We start from the raw sequence: 7,764 nt of genomic DNA, 5'->3' as shown, positions 1-7,764 counted from the left end.
GGCACCCATCTTTGTTTGGCCAAATCCGGCCTGCCTCCCTGGTCTTAGGAGTCATTTACTCCAGGAGGCTGTCTTTAAAGTCCCTGAGGCAGAAGGGGGTGATTCTCCCATATGCCCCCCAGCCCACTGGCCACACCCCAGTTATTGAGCTGATCACTCTGTACTCTGCCAGTTATGTTGCCACCATCAGACTCCCTGACTCTGGCAGCAACTAACTATGTCTTACTCCCCTTTGCATCCCCAGGGCCTAGTGCCCTGCCTGGTACACGGTGAGGGGTGTGACGGAAGGCTTCTCATACTGTATAAGTTCTGGGCTGTGTCATCAAGAATGAAAAGGGATCTTCCAAGGAGACAGAGCATTCTAAAAAGAAGTGGCGACATGAGCACAGAAAGTGCCATCAGATGAGGGAAAGATGGGCCCCTGAGCTATGCATGGCACCTTGGAGTATCCTCTGGCCTTCCCTCAGCCCTAAAGGGTGAGAAGACCTCAGGACAAGGGGATGTGCTTGTGCAAAGCCTGCACCTCCCAGAAGGTGCTTTGGGTTCTGCAAGCCCACAGTTAGGCCACAGTTCTGCTTAATGGCTCCGAGCCCATTTTCTGGGCCTGGGTTCCTCCTCCCAGACTCTGCTGCTGATGCACAAGCTTCAGGCCCAAGAGGCAGCTGTTTAGGGGTGTATGGATAGAGCTCAGATGCTGGTACTGGACTGTCCACACCCAAGCACAAGAGGCCTTTGGGGTGCAGGTCAAATCCAGGGTGGATGGTGAAGGGGAAGTTTGGAGACTGGGGGCCCAAGGCTGTCTTTCCCCACACACCACATTCTAGGGCTAAATCCCAAGATGTTTGATGATTCTAAATGCAAACTTTGTCTTCCTTGTCCTTATGAAGGCATTTGTCAAGGGAAAAAATATTTTGACCCAGTAGAATTGGTGGTAGTAAAAGAGATGGACAATATGAAATACTGGCCAGGATGTAGAGAAATTGGAATCCTTGAGACTGCTGGAAAAATGTAAAAGGGAGCAGCTTCTATGGAGAGTTAAACATGGAGTTACCATGTGACCCAGCAATTCCCCTCTTTGGACTATACCCAGGAGAACTGAAGACATAGGTCCACACGAAAAACTTGTACGTGAATGTTCACAGTAGCATTATTCCTAATAGTTAAAATGGAAATGTCCATCAACTAATGGAGAAGTAAAATGTACTATAGCCATAAATGGAATATTTGGCAGCTGTTTTAGGAAAGAGACGCTGATACATGCTATCATATTGATGAACCTTGAAACCATTCATGGTCAGAAGCTGGTCACAAAAAAGGCAATAGGTGTATGAGTCCATTCATATGAAGTGTCCAGAATGGGCAACTCCATGGAGGCAGTAAGATTAGTGGTTGCCCGGGTCTGTGGGGGAAGGGAGTGAGGAGTGACTGTCAGTGGGTATGGATTTCTTTGGGGGTGAGGAAAATGTTCCAGAAGTAGATAGTGGCCATGCCTGTACAACTCTGAGAATATACTAAAAGCCCACTGAATTGCACTTAAAAATGGTGGATTTTATAGTATGTGAATTATATCTCAATTTAAAAAGGAGGAAATGTTTATTGGCCAGCATGTTAGATTGACTTAGAAATTTCAACATTTAGACACACGGTACACTGACGGGCCTCTGTTGGTACTCTTACTCCAGGGCCGTTCAAATGCTACCTGGGAGCCTGAAGGTGGAGGTGTGAGACAGCCTGCAGATGCTTTGTCAATGTTAAGTTTTCCAGAGCACAACATTCCAGAGTGTAACATTTGTGGTGAGGAGTGGTAGGAAATGGGGCTGGAGCAGAGACAAGGCCAGGTGGTGAAGGGCTTATAAACCATGAGGGAGCTCAGACTTTAACGAGGGCGGTCTTGCTTGTAGGTAGGCATGGAGAATCTTAGGCTAGATTTTGCACTGAAAGTGCAAACCTCTGAAAGATAAACCCCTCGTAGCTGGTGGGAAAGACAGATTTGAGAATGACAGGACTGGCATCAGGGAGGGCAGTCAGCTATTACACTAGTCCAGGAGGGAGGTGAGGCAGGCATGAACTAAGGCAGCGACAGTAGAAATGTGGCAGAGGCAGAGGGTGGGTAAGAGGATTTAGCAGATCAACTCAGTGGGAGGAGGGTAGTAATTGGGTATGGAAATAAGAAGGTGGGAGGGGAGGGGAGTTCCTGTTGTGACGCAGTGAAAACGAATCCGACTAGGAACCATGAGGTTTTGGGTTTGATCCCTGGCCCCACTCAGTGAGTTAAGGATCTGGAGTTGCCATGAGCTGTGGTGTAGGTCACAGGTGAGGTTCGAATCTGGCATTGCTGTGGCTGTGGTGTAGGCAGGTGGCTCTAGTTCTGATTCAACCCCCTAGCCCGGGAACCTCCATATGCTGTGGGTGGGGCCCTAAAAAGCAAAAAAAAGAAGTGCGGGAAAGAGTCAATCAAGGGTGACTTGGTGTCAGGGACAGGTAGATTGGGGCATGCAGAGAAAGATGACCTGCTGAGTGTGAGGTGGGATTGAGGAAGTGACCAGTAGGTAAGGAGAGGTCAAGCCTGGAGGCTGACATGTGAGGGTCCTCAGTGTCTGATAGCTTAAGCCTCAAGGGTGGGTGAAATCTGGGTTTGAGGGGAAGGGTGAGGCTTGGTGCCTTGGAAGACACCAACATCATCTAGACTAAGAAAGGAGAAAGCCAGCAAGCCGCAGAAGCCAAGCAGGGTGAGCAGGGAGGACCAGCTCCTGGCACAGATTTAGCAGAAATGATGACGATAACCTTTGCCAGCAATGCCAGTGGGATGAGGAACAAGTGTGATGCCAGGAAGTGGAGGCAGGGAGCCAATGACAGTGAAGGATATGGGGGATGGATGGGGTCAGGGGAGGGCTTTTACTAAAGAAGAGGAGGTGGTTAAATCATTATCTGTTTATTGACTGATTTGCTAATTTTAATGAAAATATTCCATGTAAGTAGTAAAAAAAAAACCCCCAAAAACACAATACCAAATGTATAAAATGAAAAGAAAATTTCCATATGTCTCATTTCTGACCCCTCAGTCCCTCTCTCTAAAAGTATTTGATCAATTTTGTATATATCTTCTAGGAAAATTGTTGCCCACAAATGGAATTCTCCTCTTTAAAGGTGAGGGAGATTTGGCTGAGTTTAAATACTGACGGCAAAAGACCAGATAGAAAAAAAGGTGAAGACAGACAGAGAATTGATGAGAGGTACCTGGCGATCCCTCCAGGGGTGGGAACGCAATCCAGAGGCAGGGCCAGGCAGGCAGAGGCGCATGTGTTCTGCTGAGAGGGAGGGAGGGACGAGCAGAGAACAGGGCTGGTGGAAGGGAGGAAGAGAGAGAGGTCATGTTTTTGATGTTGGAAGTAGAACCACTGGGGAAGTAGCACAGGTCTGGGTGAGGCCATGAGCATGGGTTGGGGGAGTGGAGGTGATAGTCCAGAAGGCTGAGGAGCTTTGAGTGGGGGGCGTTGGATGGAATGAGGCTGTTAGGTGGATGCTGAGTCTCTTAAGATGATGGCAGGTGCCAGGGTTTCTCCGTGGAGGCAGGTGTGGCCTGGAACCAGGAACTGGCGGTGGTCGATGATATTAGAGGAGACGCTTGGCTGAGGCTGGAAGGCTGATGTCTTGGAAGCAGCACCTGCGAACAGGAAGCAGCTCTGTTCTGCCTTCTAGCCTTGGGCCTTGGGAGTGGGAGGAGGAGGAGGTGGACAGTGCGTTTAGCAGAAAGGCTGGGAAGCAGAGGATGGTGTCTACCTGGGGACAAGGGTTCCGGAGTGTTCCTGGTGGGGGAAGTGAATAGAGAAATGGGGTGGCTGTCAGTGGCCCAAGGAACCAGCTGGTGGGGGTACCGCAAAGAAAAGGGAAGACATATGGGGGCGGGATAGGATGGGAGAGGAATGTGGATAAAGCAACAGGCCTCGGTGTTCCCATCTTTGATGGTTTCAGCAGGGCTTCAATGGAGCAGCTGCTGAATTCTCTACCAGGTGGCCTGCTCACTGGCTTTGGGGCCCATTGGTGGGAGTTCGTTGCATCTGGGTTTGAACACCAACTGAGTTGTATCAGTTTGCCAGGGTTGCCCATAGACTGAGAGGCTTAAGCAACAGAAATGTGCTGTCTCAGTTCCGGGGGCTACAAGTCTGAGGTCAAGGTGCTAGCAATGTTCGTTTCTTCTGAGGACTGTGAGGGAAGGACCTGTTCCAGGCCCTTCTCCTTGGCTTGTCGAGGGTCATCCTCTCCCTATGTCTCTTCATGTGGCCTCGTTAAATGTCTGTTTCCAAACCTTCCCTTTCTATAGGGACAGCAGTCATGTTGGATTAGGGCCACCCCAAAGGACCTCATTTCCTCCTGATCGCCTCTGTAGAGATCCTGTCTCCAAATAAGAGCACATGCTGAGCTATTGGGGATTAGAACATCAACCAAGGAGTTTGGAGGAATTGGGGGGACACAACTCAACCCATGATGGTATCCTCAGGCCCGGCATAGAACCAGTTCTCCACTTCAGCTACTCTATTAATTGGTGGCCACAGCAGTACCGACTTGCCGTGCTGACTTGTTGTGGGGATGAAACGTGAGCTGTTATCTGACCCATTTTAAATGTTTGATACCAAATTTTGTCATCCCTATCTGTACCTCCATCATCACGACTGCTTAGCTCGGTTGGCAGGCTAGAAAACTGTAAAACCAGTGAGTTCTTTCTCATCCCTCCTCCTCCTGAACTTGGCTTCTCAGGCAGGGAGCTTGACAGAGACCCGTAGAGTGGACAAGGAATAGCCACAGGTCAAAGCTCATTTCCTCCATGGTTTGCATACATGCAATCAATTTTAAAATGCACCCTAGGTTCAGCTTTAGAATCACAAAAGGGCAACATCCTGCCTGATGCTGGGGGGGAAAATGGAGAGGGTAATTCTGGCACTTTGATTTGGGGGGGAAGGAAAATGGAGGGCCTGTTGGATTTGAGATGTGTACGTAAGGAGTTCCCATTGTGGTGCAGCGGAAACGAATCCAACTAGGAACCATAAGGTTGTGGGTTCGATCCCTGGCCTTGCTCAGTGGGTTAAGGATGGGGCATTGCCGTGAGCTGTGGTGCAGGTCACAGATAAGGTTTGGATCCTTCATTGCTGTGGCTGTTGAGTAGGCCAGCAGCTGTAACTCCAATTCGACCCCTAGCCTGGGAATCTTTATATGCCTCGGGTGTGGCCCTAAAAAGCAAAACAAACAAACAAAGATGTGTCTGTAAGTCACTGACTTTAGGTGCTACTGCAGGGGAAGGATCTTACTTCTCTCTCCTGTGGCTCTGAGCCCTTGCCCCACCTCTTGGGCCTCGAGGTGGGTGTCATGCATTTACCCCCAAACCTGAAGTCGGGAGAGACTTCACAATTTGTGAGAAAGGCAGGTTCTGTTGGAGGCGCCAGCGGTTGACTTGGGTTATGCTGTGAGAAGGGCTTTCCTAGACACCCAGAAATCCTCCTGCAGGTTGATAGGCATCCTTTCTCCTGGTAGCTCTCAAGTCAGTGGTCCTTGAATCAGCAACACCACGGTGGCCAAACTTTTCTATGAAGAGCCAGAGAGTCAATATCATAGGCTTTGGGGGCCAAGGGGCTACCAACTGTCTCTGCCACAGCTAATCAACTCTGTGGTGCGAATGCAGCCACGAGACAAGTCGTGAACGGAGGCGGCCAAGTTCCCAGGGGAGAGCAACCAGGAGGAGGTCTCATTTGGCCCATGGGCCATAGTTTGTCACCTTTGTCCCAGTGTAGTGACTGAGAGTGCCTGCTTTCTCTCTTAACAGGATCCTGGTTTCGACACTACATCCTGTGGTTTCCCCACCTGGGGGCCTGGGCCTGGCAGCTGTGATACTTGGTATTTGCCACACTCAGCCCACCTGCACATTGTATCACTTTAGAGGAGGAGAAAGATGAAAGTCACTGAGGAAAAGCTTCAAACTCCACTACTCACCTTTTCAAGCACTCTCTCCTCCCCTCCTCCTCCCCATTGTGAGTTCAGGACTTTGAAGAACATCTTCAAAGCAAGGACTGTGGCTTTGAGGCAGCTGACACTTCGATTCTCCAGCAGCTTCTCTTAGTTAGGCCTTCCCTTCCTGGGGGCAGGAGCCTGGGGGCCTCCCAGCACCTGAGCTGGACCACACCAGCGTAGCCGGATGAAAATAATAATATTCCAGGTGAATAAACCCAAGCAAGTTAAGAGAAGATATGTATCCCCCCTCCCTCTATAACAAACATTTGAAATTAGAGGAAAACACGTAAGAATTTGTCAATCTTTGAGCACTACACATTATTCCCAAGAGATTAAAAATAAGACGTCTCATCTTGAAATGGCAGTTTCCTCTGAAAAGCTCAAAGAACATTGAAAGCATCATCAACAAACCTTCCTTGAACACTCTAGGTCACTTTCAAGATCATTTGCTGAGAAGCGGCATGTAGGCTCTTACCCAAGTCAGTTAAGAATCTTCGGAGGGCACCCTTCACCTCAGAGGGCTCACCACTGGTTGGTTTCTGGCCTAGAGTCTGCTTTATAGTTTCCTAGCATGAAAATAAAAAGGGTTTTCTGGGTTACTATGGTGACTGTGGTCCTTACTCTTTTCTCACTGGCATCACTGGCTGATGCCTCTGAAAGTTGGGGACAAGAGGCCAAAGCAGGCTATTTTGCAAGGCTCCTGGTGACTATGGTTTGACTTTTTCTCAAAGCCTTGTATAGCCGGAATGTTCATGTCCTCCTAAAATTCATATGTTGAAACCTAATCCCCAGTGGGATGGTTTTGGAGATGAGGCTTTTAAAAGGCAGTTAGGTCACGAGGGTGAAGCCCTCATGAATGGGATTTGTGCCTGTATTAGGGTTCTCTAGAGAAACAGAACCAATAGGGTGTATAAAAAGATAAAGAGGACATGATAGGAATTGGCCCTTGTGGTTATGGGGACTAAGAAGTCTCACAACCTGCCATTCTGCAAGCTGGAGACCAAGGATAGCTGGTGGTGTAATTTGGTCTGTGTCCCCAGGCCTGAGAAGGCTGCTGTGGTGAGTCCCTTAGTCTGAAGGCCCAAGAACCAGGACCTGAGGTTCGAAGGCTGCAGTAGATGAACATCTCAGCTCCAGAAGATAGAGGGAGTTTGCCCTTTCTTGATCCATTTGTTCCATTTGGGCCCCCAAAGGATTGGGTGATGCTGCCCACATTGGTGAGAATGTATCTCTTTATTCCATCTGCTGAATCAAATGCTAATCTTTTAGAAGCTCCCTTCCAGACACACCCAGAAATAATGTTTTACCATTATTTGGGCATCCCTTAGCCCAGTCAAGCTGACGCATAAAATTAATCATCCCAGTGACATTTATAGGAAGAGACACGAGAGATGCTCTCTCTTTGTCAAGTGAGAATACAGCAAGAAGGCAGCCGTCTCTAAGCTAGGAAGAGGGCTCTCACTGGACCCCAGCCTCTTGGACAGTTAGCCTCCAAAACTTTAAGAAATAAGTGTGTATTGTTTAAGCCCCCAGTCTATGGACTATATCAGCCTGAGCTAACACAAAGCCTTCGTGAAGGACCAGGCAGGGTGTGTGTGCATCCCTCCTCTGAGACCAGCCTTGAGGGCTGCAGTAACCTGGATGTGGATAATATGAACACCCTTCGCAGAATGAGTAACTACATGGGGACAGGTGGTTCAAGGTGGTACCTCACTTATATCTAAGGTAGTACTACAGCTGAGTCATTTTCAAAAAGTACCAGGA

General features: G+C 48.8%; 1 long non-coding RNA gene across 1 annotated transcript; it reads right to left on the bottom strand.

Annotated features, from left to right (window-relative positions):
- LOC110260139 lies at positions 2,937 to 6,562 on the bottom strand. The gene is made up of 3 exons (XR_002342990.1): positions 6,476 to 6,562; positions 5,983 to 6,161; positions 2,937 to 3,664 (listed from the first exon to the last, which is right to left on the bottom strand). It is a non-coding gene; the product is annotated as an uncharacterized LOC110260139 (long non-coding RNA).

The sequence above is a fragment of the Sus scrofa genome, chromosome 3 (assembly GCF_000003025.6).
Source record: "Sus scrofa isolate TJ Tabasco breed Duroc chromosome 3, Sscrofa11.1, whole genome shotgun sequence".
Classification (NCBI taxonomy): Eukaryota; Metazoa; Chordata; class Mammalia; order Artiodactyla; family Suidae; genus Sus; species Sus scrofa.
Note: the sequence above shows the minus strand (reverse complement) of the source record. Positions and strands in the feature narration are given on the sequence as shown.